The sequence below is a fragment of the Meles meles genome, chromosome 8 (assembly GCF_922984935.1).
Source record: "Meles meles chromosome 8, mMelMel3.1 paternal haplotype, whole genome shotgun sequence".
In the NCBI taxonomy this organism is placed as follows: Eukaryota; Metazoa; Chordata; class Mammalia; order Carnivora; family Mustelidae; genus Meles; species Meles meles.
Window position 1 is genome coordinate 100,146,850 of NC_060073.1, and position 13,442 is coordinate 100,160,291.

General features: G+C 39.9%; 1 pseudogene; it reads left to right on the forward strand.

Annotated features, from left to right (window-relative positions):
• The first annotated feature begins 11,723 nt into the window (after positions 1-11,723).
• LOC123948830 lies at positions 11,724-12,672 on the forward strand (annotated as a pseudogene).
• The last annotated feature ends 770 nt before the right edge of the window (positions 12,673-13,442 follow it).

Here is a 13,442-nt window from a genome sequence, read left to right on the forward strand (position 1 = left end):
CACATATTGCATGGAGCACTGGCTGTTGTCAAAAACAATGAATACTGTTATGCTGAAAAAAAATAAATTATTAAAAAATTTTAAAAAAGCAAGAAACATCTCAAATAAATGACCTTAGTTATTTTACAACTTAAGGAAGTAGGAAAATAGCAGAAAGCTAACACAAAACCAGCAGAAGAAAGGAAATAAAGACTAAAGCAGAGATAAATTAGAGAAAAGAAAAACTAAGGAGAAAATGCTAGGATCATGTATGTAGAACATTCTAAAGCTTCCACACACACACACTCACACACACACACACTCACACACACAAACTGAAACCACAAAGGAACGTCGGAAAGAGGATACAAAGTCAAGATACAGAAATTAGTAGTCTTTATATACACTAACAATGAACAATCCTTAAAGGGAGCTAAGAAAGCAGTTACATTTATAGCACCATTGAATAGAATGAAATACTTAACCAAGAAGATAAAGGCTTTAAAATGAAAATGAAAAAATTGGGGCGCCTGGGTGGCTCAGTGGGTTAAAGCCTCTGCCTTCAGCTCAGGTTATGATCACAGGTTCCTAGGATTGATTCCCACATCGGGCTCTCTGCTCCGTGGGGAGCCTGCTTCCTCCTCTCTCTCTGGTGCCTCTCTGCCTAGTTGCGATTTCTCTCTGTCAAATTAATAAAATATAAAAAAAAAGAAAATGCAAAAATATTGCTGATGGGGGGAGTCAAGATGGCGTGGAAGTAGGAGGAGGCACCATTTCAACCTGTACCCTAAAGTGAGCTGATTACCTACCAAAGAACTCCGACCACCCATGAAATCAGCCTGAGATCAGAATTATACACGTCTGGATCTCTACAGGAGCAGAAGATGCCAGTGGCAGGTAAAGCAGACTGGGAACTCCAAAGATAAACAAAAGGGGGAGGGAGCCACCAGAGGTGACCTATCGGAAAGTAACACCCCAACATGAGAGTGCTCTGCGTCTGGGGACCAGCATTAACTTGGAGTCTGGTTGAAAGCACTCAAAAAACAAAGAGCAAAGGATCGCGGGGGGGGGGGGGGTAATAGTGGGAACCTGGGCGGTTAGGGTCAGGGACCTAAGTCCCCGGACCCAGGACAGCCTCCCCTGGCGCGGAGCCAGAGAGAGTGCGGCAGAGAAATCAGGTCTCCATCCCTGAGCGGCCACTGCACCTGAACGCCAGCGTGCCCCAGAATGAGTGGGGTCTGGCTCCCATGAGGGGCTGGGAGCCTGGCCAGACGGCAATCCTGAAACGCGCGCATCCCACACCCTCCCTTGGGAAAGGTGCTCATAGGCGCTAGCCTGGAGCTCTGGCAGCCAGAAAAACCAGACATTCCCAGCCCAGGACAGCGGGAAAATCTCAGTGCGCGATCTCTGCTCGGAACCTCTCTGGCGGTCTGGAGCTGCCTAGACAGCCACCGCTGCCCTGGTTTTGGGTACAACGAGGAGCTCCTGCATCCCCAGGGACAGTGACTCAGAACCGACTCTGCCAGCAGCTTTTGCAAAACAGTCTGAGGCTTCTCTCTGAGAGGGAGGTTGGGGTGCTGTTTGCTCTCCTCTAAACCTCCAAAAACCATCAAAAGCTGTCAAAGCGAGAGAAAGCAGATGAAAGAACATAAAAACCCCCAGAGAACAAAAGGCTGAAAAAAAACAGTTTCCTGAAAAAAAAAAAGAGCTCACCCCCTTGAGGGGAGCGGGAGGACCTAACTCAGGGAACATCATTGTCTGAAAACCCACGTGGCAGGCCCCTCCCCCAGAAAACCAACCAGGAAGGAAGAAAAAAAAAAAAAAGACTACAAGAGAACAATCACCACTACTTCATAAACACAACTTTTATTTTTAACTCTTTACCAATATTCTGGTTCTTTTTAAATTTTTTAACCTATTTTTTATACTTTTTATAATTTTTTAACCTATTTACCATCACACTGAGATGTCCAGTACATCAAATTCTTTAATAACCTTCTAACCTGAACTTTTTGATACATATACCCGGGTTTTTCTTTTGTTTTTCTATTTTTTTAATTCTTTTTAATTTTAACTTAGTTTAGTCTAGTTTATTCTTTTTTAATTTTTATTTGCTACTATACATATAGAGTTAAACTTCAAGGTAATCCCCTTTCCCCAATCAAGGCTACCCCTATAGGCAAACCAGTTTCTAATCCCCCTGTAACTTAGGAAAGTTGAGTCCCTTAACAAAAACATCAAGATACCTTCAGGAAGAATCAAAATAACCTTCCTCACCCACACTGAGAATCTATAACCATTCTCCCAATTTTTCCTTCTGTCAGTGTTTCTGTGAATTTGTGTTTGTCCTAATAATATATAAACCTTATACTTGGGGTTCTTTCTGATGAGGTTCTTCCCTTTTTTTTGCTTATATATACATATTTTTTCTCTTGTCATATACTTTTATCACTCTTTTTGTCTGTCTGTTTTTGTTTGTATACTCCACAAATCTTACCTTGTGGCCCATTTGGGCTGAGCCTTCTCTTTTATCTTCCCTTTTTTTCCTATCTCTCTCTCTCTTTTTTTTTCCTTTTTTTTTCCTTTTTTTTCCTTTTTTTCCCTCTTTTCTTTCCCCTTTTTTTTTCTTTCTTCTTCTCTATTTCTTTTTCTTTTCTTTTTTCTCTCATTTGGGTGGGGAATCCTGATTGCACAGAAGCGTTCCAGGGTGAACATTGACTGCACCACAATCGATAAGTCCAGCTGCATCTGTTTAGTCATCTCTTACCAAAATGACTAGGAGGAGGAATACCCAACAGAAGAAAAATACAGAGGATGGGCCTTCTGCAACAGAGCTAATGGCTATCGACATAGACAATATGTCAGAAAAGGAATTCAGACTAACAATTATCCAGGCAATAGCTAGGTGGGAGAAAGCCATGGATGACCAAACAGAATTGATTAGGGCAGAACTGAAAGCCACCAGGGATGATGTTCACAATGTTAGGGCAGAACTGAAAGCCACCAGGGATGATGTTCAAAATGCTCTCAATGAGTTCCAATCCAATCTAAATTCTCTAAAAGCTAGGGTAACTGAGACAGAAGATAGAATTAGTGATCTGGAGGACAAACAGATAGAGAGAAAGGATCAGGAGGAAGCCTGGAACAAACAGCTCAGAAGCCACGAAAACAGAATCAGGGAAATAAACGATGCCATGAAACGTTCCAACGTCAGAATTATTGGAATCCCTGAAGGGGAAGAAAAAGAAAGAAGTCTAGAAGATATAGTGGAAGAAGTTGTCTATGAAAATTTTCCCAATCTCACGAATGGAAACAACGTTCATGTACTAGAGGCAGAAAGATTTCCTCCCAAGATTTTAGATTCTCGAAAGTCCTCACGGCACCTTATCGTTAAAATGGGGAATTATGTTTCAAGAGAGACCCTCTTAAAAGCAGCTAGGACAAAGAAGCTTCTTACATACAGAGGAAAGCCCATTAGAATAACGTCAGACCTTTCCACAGAGACCTGGAAAGCCAGGAAGGGCTGGCAAAATATATTCAGAGTACTAAATGAGAAGAACATGCAACCAAGAATACTCTATCCAGCAAGACTGACATTTAAAATGGAAGGAGAGATAAAGAGTTTCCAAGACTGGCAAGGCTTAAAAGACTATGCAACCACCAAACCGACACTGCAGGAAATATTAAGGGGGGTCCTATAAAAGAGAAAAAATCCTAAGAATATCATTGAACAAAAATATAGAAACAATCTATAGACAGAAAGACTTCAAAGGCAACACGATGTCAATAAAAAGCTATCTCTCAATAATCACTCTCAATGTGAATGGCCTAAATGTGCCCATAAAACGACACAGGGTTGCAGATTGGATAAAACGACAGGACCCATCCATATGTTGTCTACAAGAGACCCATTTTGAACCTAAGGATACACCCAGACTGAAAGTGAAGGGATGGAGAAGCATCTTTCATGCCAATGAGCCTCAAAAGAAGGCCGGAGTAGCGATTCTCATATCAGATAAATTAGATTTTAAACTAAAGACTGTAGTCAGAGATACAGAAGGACATTACATCATTCTTAAAGGGACTATCCGCCAAGACGATCTAACAATTGTGAATATCTATGCCCCCAATATGGGAGCACCCAATTACATAAGAAAACTATTAATCAAGATAAAGAGTCATATTGATATGAATACAATAATAGTAGGAGATCTTAATATGCCTCTCTCAGAAATAGACAGATCATCGAGGCAGAAAATTAATAAAGAAATAAGAGCATTGAATGAAACATTGGACCAGATGGACCTCATCGACGTATATAGAACATTCCACCCTAAAACAACAGAATACTCATTCTTCTCAAGTGCACATGGAACCTTCTCCAGAATAGACCACATACTGGGTCACAAAGCAGGACTCAACCGATACCAAAAGACTGACATTATTCCCTGCATATTCTCCGATCACAATGCTTTGAAACTGGAGCTCAATCACAAGGAAAAGTTCAGAAGGAACTCAAACACCTGGAAGCTAAAGACCACCTTGCTTAAGAATGCTTGGATCAACCAGGAGATCAAAGACGAACTTAAACAATTCATGGAAACCAATGAAAATGAAGACACCTCGGTCCAAAACCTATGGGATACAGCAAAGGCGGTTCTAAGGGGGAAATACATAGCCATCCAAGCCTCCCTCAAAAACATTGAAAAATCCAGAATACACCAGCTGTCTCTACACCTTAAAGAACTGGAGAATCAACAACAAATCAAACCAACTCCACATGGAAGAAGGGAAATAATCAAGATTAGAGCAGAGATCAATGAGGTAGAAACGAGAGATACAGTAGAACGTATCAATGAAACTAGAAGCTGGTTTTTTGAAAGAATCAATAAGATCGATAAACCATTGGCCACACTAATCCAAAAGAAAAGAGAGAAAGCCCAAATTAATAAAATTATGAATGAAAAGGGAGAGATCACAACTAACACCAAGGAAATAGAAACAATCATCAGAAATTATTACCAACAGTTATATGCCAATAAGCTAAGCAACCTAGATGAAATGGATGCATTCCTGGAAAGCTACAAACTCCCAAAATTGAACCAGGAAGAAATTGACAACCTGAATAGACCGATATCTAGCAATGAGATTGAAGCAGTGATCAAAAACCTCCCAAAAAACAAGAGCCCAGGACCTGACGGATTCCCTGGGGAATTCTACCAAACTTTCAAAGAAGAAATAACACCAATTCTCCTGAAGCTGTTCCAAAAAATTGAAGCAGAAGGAAAACTTCCAGACTCTTTTTATGAAGCCAGCATTACCCTGATCCCCAAACCAGGCAAAGACCCTACCAAAAAGGCGAATTTCAGACCAATATCACTGATGAATATGGATGCAAAGATTCTCAACAAGATCCTAGCAAACAGGATCCAGCAGCACATTAAAAAGATTATCCACCATGACCAGGTGGGATTCATCCCTGGGTTGCAAGGTTGGTTCAACATTCACAAATCAATCAGTGTGATAGAACACATCAATAAGAGAAGAGAGAAGAACCACATGGTCCTCTCAATTGATGCAGAAAAAGCATTTGACAAAATCCAGCATCCGTTCCTGATGAAAACGCTTCAAAGTATAGGGATAGAGGGAACATTCCTGAACTTCATAAAATCTATCTATGAAAGACCCACAGCAAATATCATCCTCCATGGGAAAAAGCTTGCAGCCTTCCCGTTGAGATCAGGAACACGACAAGGATGCCCACTCTCACCACTCTTGTTCAACATAGTATTAGAAGTTCTAGCAACAGCAATCAGACAACAAAGAGAAATAAAAGGTATCCAAATTGGCAAGGAAGAAGTCAAACTCTCTCTCTTCCCAGATGACATGATTCTTTATATGGAAAACCCCAAAGACTACACCCCCAAACTACTAGAACTCATACAGCAATTCAGTAACATGGCAGGATACAAAGTCAATGTACAGAAATCAGTGGCTTTTTTATACACCAACAATGAAAATACAGAAAGGGAAATTAGAGAATCGATTCCATTTACTATAGCACCAAGAACCATAAGATACCTGGGCATAAACCTAACCAAAGAAGTAAAGGACCTATACTCGAGGAACTACAGAACACTCATGAAAGAAATTGAAGAAGACACAAAAAGATGGAAGACTGTTCCATGCTCTTGGATTGGAAGAATAAACATTGTTAAAATGTCTATACTGCCTAGAGCAATCTATACTTTTAATGCCATTCCGATCAAAATTCCACCGATATTTTTCAAAGAGCTGGAGCAAATAATCCTAAAATTTGTATGGAGTCAGAAGAGACCCCGAATTGCTAAGGAAATGTTGAAAAACAAAAACAAAACTGGCGGCATCACGTTACCCGATTTCAAGCTTTACTACAAAGCTGTGATCACCAAGACAGTGTGGTACTGGCATAAAAATAGACACATAGACCAGTGGAACAGAGTGGAGAGCCCAGATATGGACCCTCAACTCTATGGTCAAATAATCTTCGACAAAACAGGAAAAAATATTCAATGGAAAAAAGACAGTCTCTTCAATAAATGGTGCTGGGAAAACTGGACAGCGATATGTAGAAGAATGAAACTCGACCATTCTCTTACACCGTACACAAAGATAAACTCGAAATGGATAAAAGACCTCAACGTGAGACAAGAATCTATCAGAATCCTAGAGGAGAACATAGGCAGTAACCTCTTCGATATCAGCCACAGCAACTTCTTTCAAGATATGTCTCCAAAGGCCAAGGAAACAAAAGCAAAAATGAACTTTTGGGACTTCCTCAAGATCAAAAGCTTCTGCACAGCAAAGGAAACAGTCAACAAAACAAAGAGGCAACCCACGGAATGGGAGAAGATATTTGCAAATGACAGTACAGACAAAAGGTTGATATCCAGGATCTATAAAGAACTTCTCAAACTCAACACACACAAAACAGATAATCATATCAAAAAATGGGCAGAAGATATGAACAGACACTTCTCCAATGAAGACATACAAATGGCTATCAGACACATGAAAAAATGTTCATCATCACTAGCCATCAGGGAGATTCAAATTAAAACCACATTGAGATACCACCTGACACCAGTTAGAATGGCCAAAATTAGCAAGACAGGAAACAACGTGTGTTGGAGAGGATGTGGAGAAAGAGGAACCCTCTTACACTGTTGGTGGGAATGCAAGTTAGTGCAGCCACTTTGGAGAACAGTGTGAAGATTCCTGAAGAAATTAACAATAGAGCTTCCCTATGACCCTGCAATTGCACTGCTGGGTATTTACCCCAAAGATACAGATGTAGTGAAAAGAAGGGCCATTTGTACCCCAATGTTTATTGCAGCAATGGCTACGGTCGCCAAACTGTGGAAAGAACCAAGATGCCCTTCAACGGATGAATGGATAAGGAAGATGTGGTCCATATACACGATGGAGTATTATGCCTCCATCAGAAAGGACGAATACCCAACTTTTGTAGCAACATGGACGGGACTGGACGAAATTATGCTGAGCGAAATAAGTCAAGCAGAGAGAGTCAAGTATCATATGGTCTCACTTATTTGTGGAGCATAACAAATAACATGGAGGACATGGGGAGATGGAGAGGAGAGGGAGTTGAGGGAAACTGGAAGGGGAGATGAACCATGAGAGACTATGGACTCTGAAAAACAACTAGAGGGTTATGAAGGGGCGGCGGGGGGGTGGGGAGGTTGGGAGGTTGAGGGACCAGGTGGTGGGTAATGAGGAGGGCACGTACTGCATGGAGCACTGGGTGTGATGCCAAAACAATGAACACTGTTATGCTGTAAATAAACAAATAAAAATAAATAAATTAAAAAAAATATTGCTGATAAAAACACAAAAGGCATAAATAAAGGGAAACATGCTTTATGTTCATGGATTGGAAGATTTACTATCATTAAGATGTTAATACTACCCAAAGTGATCTAGATTCAACACAGTCCAAATCAAAATTCCAATGACTTCTTTTTTTGTGGGATACAAAAAAAAAAAAATCCTAAAATTGATATGGAGACTCAAGGGACTCAGAACAGCCAAAACAGTCTTGAAAAAGAGCAAAGCAGAAAGACTCATTCATACTTCCTGGTTACAAAACTTACTAGAAAGGTATAGTAACCAAGAGAGTGTGGTGTTGTCATAAAGTGATACAGAAAGGGCAATGGAAACATGAGAAACCCAGATATGTCTTTACATAAAATGGAGGACTGTCTTGGCTCTGACACCAAAAACAAAGGCAACAAGCACCAAAGATAGGTAAGTGGGATAACATCAGATAAAATCTTCTGTAGGGGTGCTTGGGTGTTCAGTCAGTTAAGCATCTGCCTTACGCTCAGGTCATGATGTCAGGTACCTGGGATTGAGCCCTATCACTGTACTTCTGTGTGCTCTCTCTCTCTCTCTCTCTCTCTCTGTCTCAAATAAAGAAATAAATTTTTTTTAAGTTTCTCTTGAGGAAAGGAAACAATCAGCAAGGTGAAAAAGCAACCTACAGAATTGGAAGAAATGTTGGTAAGCCATATTTCTGGTAAAAGTTTATTTCCAAAATACGTAAGGAGCACTTGAAGCTCAGTAGTAACAACATTACAAAGCAAATAACTCTATTAAAAATGGGCAAATGACCTGAGTACACATTTCTCAAAGAAAACATGGAAGTGCTCAACACGTGTATGAAAAGATGCTCAATATCACCGATTATTAGGGAAATGCAAATGCAAACCGCAATGATATATCCTCTTGCCATGTCTGTTAAAATGGCAATTATCAAAAAGACAATAGGTAAGCACTGGTGAATTTGTAGAGAAAAAGGGAGGTGTTCTTCTACAGAGTTGGTCAAGGTGTATAAGGTTTCCTTTATTCGAGATGAGTAAGTTCTGGAGATCCAGTGTACACCCATGTCACTATAGTTAACAACACTTTATTTCATACTTTCAAATTTGCTAAGAGGGTTGATCTTAAATGTTCTCACTATAAAAACAAAGAAAAATAACTATATAAGGTGATAGATATTTTGATTCATTTGATTATGGCAATTATTTCACAATCTTTACACTTATAAAACCAAGTCATGTATCTTAAATATATGAAATTATTATTTAAAATTATACTCTATAAGGATGGGGAAGAAAGAAAAAAATAACTTCTATTCAATTTCTTCTTTAGTTTTACTGAGGCTGAATCATAGTTTTAAGATATAGTTTTATGACAAACTTTCAATTGCCCAAGTTAGGTAGAGAATGACTGAAAGTTCTTGAAGTAGGGAATGGCAGATCTGTGCTCTCAAATTTCGTTGTAGCAGTAATGTAGATGGTTAAATAAGAGGGTGTATGTGAAAATGCTAGAAAATCATTAGGAGCCACTACAGTTCAGTAGTAGAGTTAAGTTAAAACCTAAAAACTGCCTGAATTTGTGTGGTGGCTGAGGTACAGGAATGGAAGTCATTGTGGTTCTAGACTCTATTGCTTAGCATAGAATACGTGGAAATATACTGAGGGATTGCAACCAGAGGACATCATTTTTAGAAATATTTGAGTTCTTACTATGTATGCTGTGCTGTAGTTAACAAGTAAAACAAAAATGATGTTAATTCTAGTAGAAATTATTTACTGGTGAGCACAGGAAGTAAAGGGAAAAATGTCTGATGCGTGTGATGGTGGAGGATCTCTTGGAATTTATGAGGAGCTATATAAGAACAGCTGGTATTGACTATTTACTGTAGTGCAGGCACTGTCCTAGCCATTTTCCTTACGCTTTATCTCTTAATCATCATAACAACTTAATGAAAAGTTTCGTTTTTGTTTTTTTTTACCATGCCATTTTACAAAGACACAAAAGAAAGAAGATTAAGTAATTTGTCCATCATATTATCAGTAAGACTAGAGGTAGGATTTGTACATGCACTCACTAACGGCAGAGCCCCATTTATTTTGTGTGTGTGTGTGATCAAAAGGAACAGATGACATCACTTACTGAAATGTTACAGAAGTCCCAGCAGAATAGTCAGGTACAAATTTCCAGTAGATGTTTAGAAGTAAAAACTGTAGGGATGCCTAATGAATCAGTCACTTAAGTGTCCGACTTTGGCTCAAGTCATGACCTCAGGGTCCTGGGATTGAGCTCTCTGTTGTGCTCCTTGCTCAGTGGGGAGGTTGTTTCTCCTTCTGACACTCCTTCTGATCATGTGCACTTTCTCTCTCTCAAACAATAACTAAAATCTTAAAAAAAAAGTAAAAACTTGATAAGGAATATATGACATTGCAAATTGGAGATATCCCAGGAAAGAGACAATTGATATGAGATGTTCTCTCTCTGGATAAATTTCAGATAAAGAAATAAAGTATCCTGGAGGCAGAACCCTGGCAGAAAATTTTCCATTTAGGATATGGGACGAAAGAGGGAAATAAACAGTATAATAGATTGCCCTTCAGAGATGAAGATGACATGGACATGGGAGTTCATTTTTGGCTCCATCTTGGGAGATGGATTCCCTATAGTGATGAAAACCCTTGAATAAATTTGGAATCCCTAAGGAACTAAAGACAGATGTGTGGTCTAGATTGTAAATACAATCCTCTGATTTTGCTTCCCCACATAGAATATAATCCCAAGGGGAAGTGACTGATCAAGCTTCTACTCTGTTTATAAGCAGGTGCATTGTATCATTAAACTCACATTCAGTCATCTGTATTTTATCAAGTGGCAAATGAGATAAAGACTATTTTCCTCTGCTTCTTGAGAGAACTAAAAAGTCATGATCAGGAATTATGACCTGTAGTTTGGAAAGGTTTCTGGGGCATACCTGAAATTAAGTGAATGTAACATCTTTTTAGAACAAAGGGACCAAAGTCTCAGAACCTGAAATTGCCCTTCCAGGACATCAGAGGTAAAGACAATGATCAGGAAGTATTGAGATATTGTGACCTAAGGAGGGTGAGTTTTTGAATTTCATTTATGAATGTCCCTCTTGTTGTGAGATGGAAATCCATAGATCAATATAATGTAATGTTCTTTTTAGTTTTTTGCAGTTCTGAGATTCAAGTGAGGAGGAATTTGATCAAGGGGAAATGAGGGGATGTTAAGAGAGTTCAGGGGTGCATATCTCTGTCAGTAAGTTCCCTCTCTGTGGATGGAACTCTCACTCTTCTGGATTTATGGCTTTTATTCTGTGACATGGGGCAGTAATGTAATCTGTCCTAAACTCTGGTCCCTTAGTTTTGGATTAGAAACAGTGTCCTTAATTCCTCCAACACCAAGTCTAATGTGCCTTAGAGACCCATACCAGGCTAGAGGATCTTTGCATCAAATTTTACTTGATAGTAGTTTGAAGTGAAGGAAAAAAATGGGGAGTCCAGAGCAGGACAGTTGTGCTCTGGTCCACCCTTCTTCTCCCTTCTTCCTTGGTTTTTCCAACGGTCCTGTTTGTCTGTGGAAGCACTGGGCTTCCCCCTCTAGAGGCTAAATTGTGGTACTCTTTGCTCTGTTTAGCTTATAAACCTCTGATAAAGGGGAATTAGTGTTTCTCACTGTAATTTTAGGGGTAAAGGCAGATTTTCTGGGTCCAGATTTGGTTAGTCTCAGATTCAGATAATCCCAGTGTATATCCCCATTTGTCGGACAAAATATTTTGGAGAAGAGCTGGCTTTTCTCTAATTTAATCCTGTTTTCCTGTGCTCACAGATCATTCTTGGAGAAGAATGAGTCCTACAAACTCCTCTTTTGTAAATGAATTCATTTTGGGGGGTTTATCAGACCTACCATATCTTCAGCTTCCCCTGTTCTGCCTGTTTCTCATCATGTATGTGGTCACTGTGTTGGGAAATTTGGGCTTCATAATTCTAATCGGGCTGAATTCACACCTGCACACCCCCATGTACTTTTTCCTCTTTAATTTGTCCTTCATAGATCTCTGTTATTCTCCGTGTTTACACCTAAAATGCTGATTAACTTCATATAAAAAAGAATATTATCTCCTATGAGGGTTGCATGGCTCAGCTTTACATTTTCTGTTGTTTTTTTTTTGTTGTTGTTGTTTTTTCTGAATGTTATATGCTGACTCACATCAATAGCATATGATCGCTATGTGGCCATCTGTAACCCACTCTTATATAATGTTGCCATATCCCCTAAAGTATGTTCCAGCCTTATTCCTAGTTCATACTTGAAGGCAATTTCGGATGCCATGGCTCACACTGGATGCATGCTGAGACTGACCTTCTGTGATGCAAACACCATCAACCATTATTTGTGTGACATTCTCCCTCTGCTCCAGCTCTCCTGCATCAGCCCCTTTTGAATGTGCTGGTGGTTTTCATTGTGGTGGGCCTCAATATCATTGTTCCCAGTGTCATCATCTTTGTCTCTTATGGTTTCATCCTATCCAGCATCCTGTGCATCAGCTCCGCTGAATGCAGGTCCAGAGCATTCAGCATGTGCAGTTCTCTCATAATTGCTGCTTCTCTCTTCTTTGGATCAGGTGTGTTTATATATCTTCAGCCATCTTCTGTTGGGTCTATGGATGAGGGAAAAATTTCCTCTGTCTTTTACACCAGTGTGGTTCCCTTGATGAACCCCTTCATTTACAGCTTGAGAAACAAAGACATTAAACTTGCTCTGAGAAAAATCCAGAGTAGGAGAGTGATGTGATCAGAATTAATGTGTTTGCATGTAGTTATAGGACTGGTATATTCTGTTCCTTTCATCAAAATAGTTTAGGTGGTATTGATCATATCTATGCCTTTGTTATCATGGTGAAGGGAATTTGAATCACCTGTTAATTTATTTCCCTTTTTTTTGGCTTGGTACAGTATACTTTGTTGTTGGTACATCACAGGTCATGAGTCCCTTCTTGACGCCAAAGTTATCATGCATGACTTTGGCCAGAGAGACCAAGCAGTTGGTGATGCAGTAGGCATTGCTGATGATCTTGAGGGAGTTGTTATAGTTCTCAGGCTTCACACCCATCAGAAATATGAGAACATCAGTGGGAAGGGTAGAGATAATGACCCTCTTGATCCCACCTTCAAGTAAGCCCCAGTGTTTCCCATGGTGGTGAAAACCCCAGTGGGCTCTACATCGTACCTAGCACCAGCATCACCCCATTTGATGTGGGCAGGTCTTGCTTCTGGAAGATGGAGATGGGCTTTCCACTGATGACAAGTTTCCCATTGTCAGCCATGACTTTACCAGTTATTTGCCACAGGTGGAGTCAAACTGGAACATGTGGACTCTGTAGCTGAGATCAGTGAAGGGATCAATGATTGCAGCAGCATCCATTTTGCCAGAAGCAAAAGCAGCCCTAGTGACTAGATACGCATATGACCAAATCCACTTACTCCAACATTTACCATCTTGTCTTTGGGATGCAGCTGGCACTGCACCAGAAGATGACACTGTGTGTCAGATTCAGAGAAGCA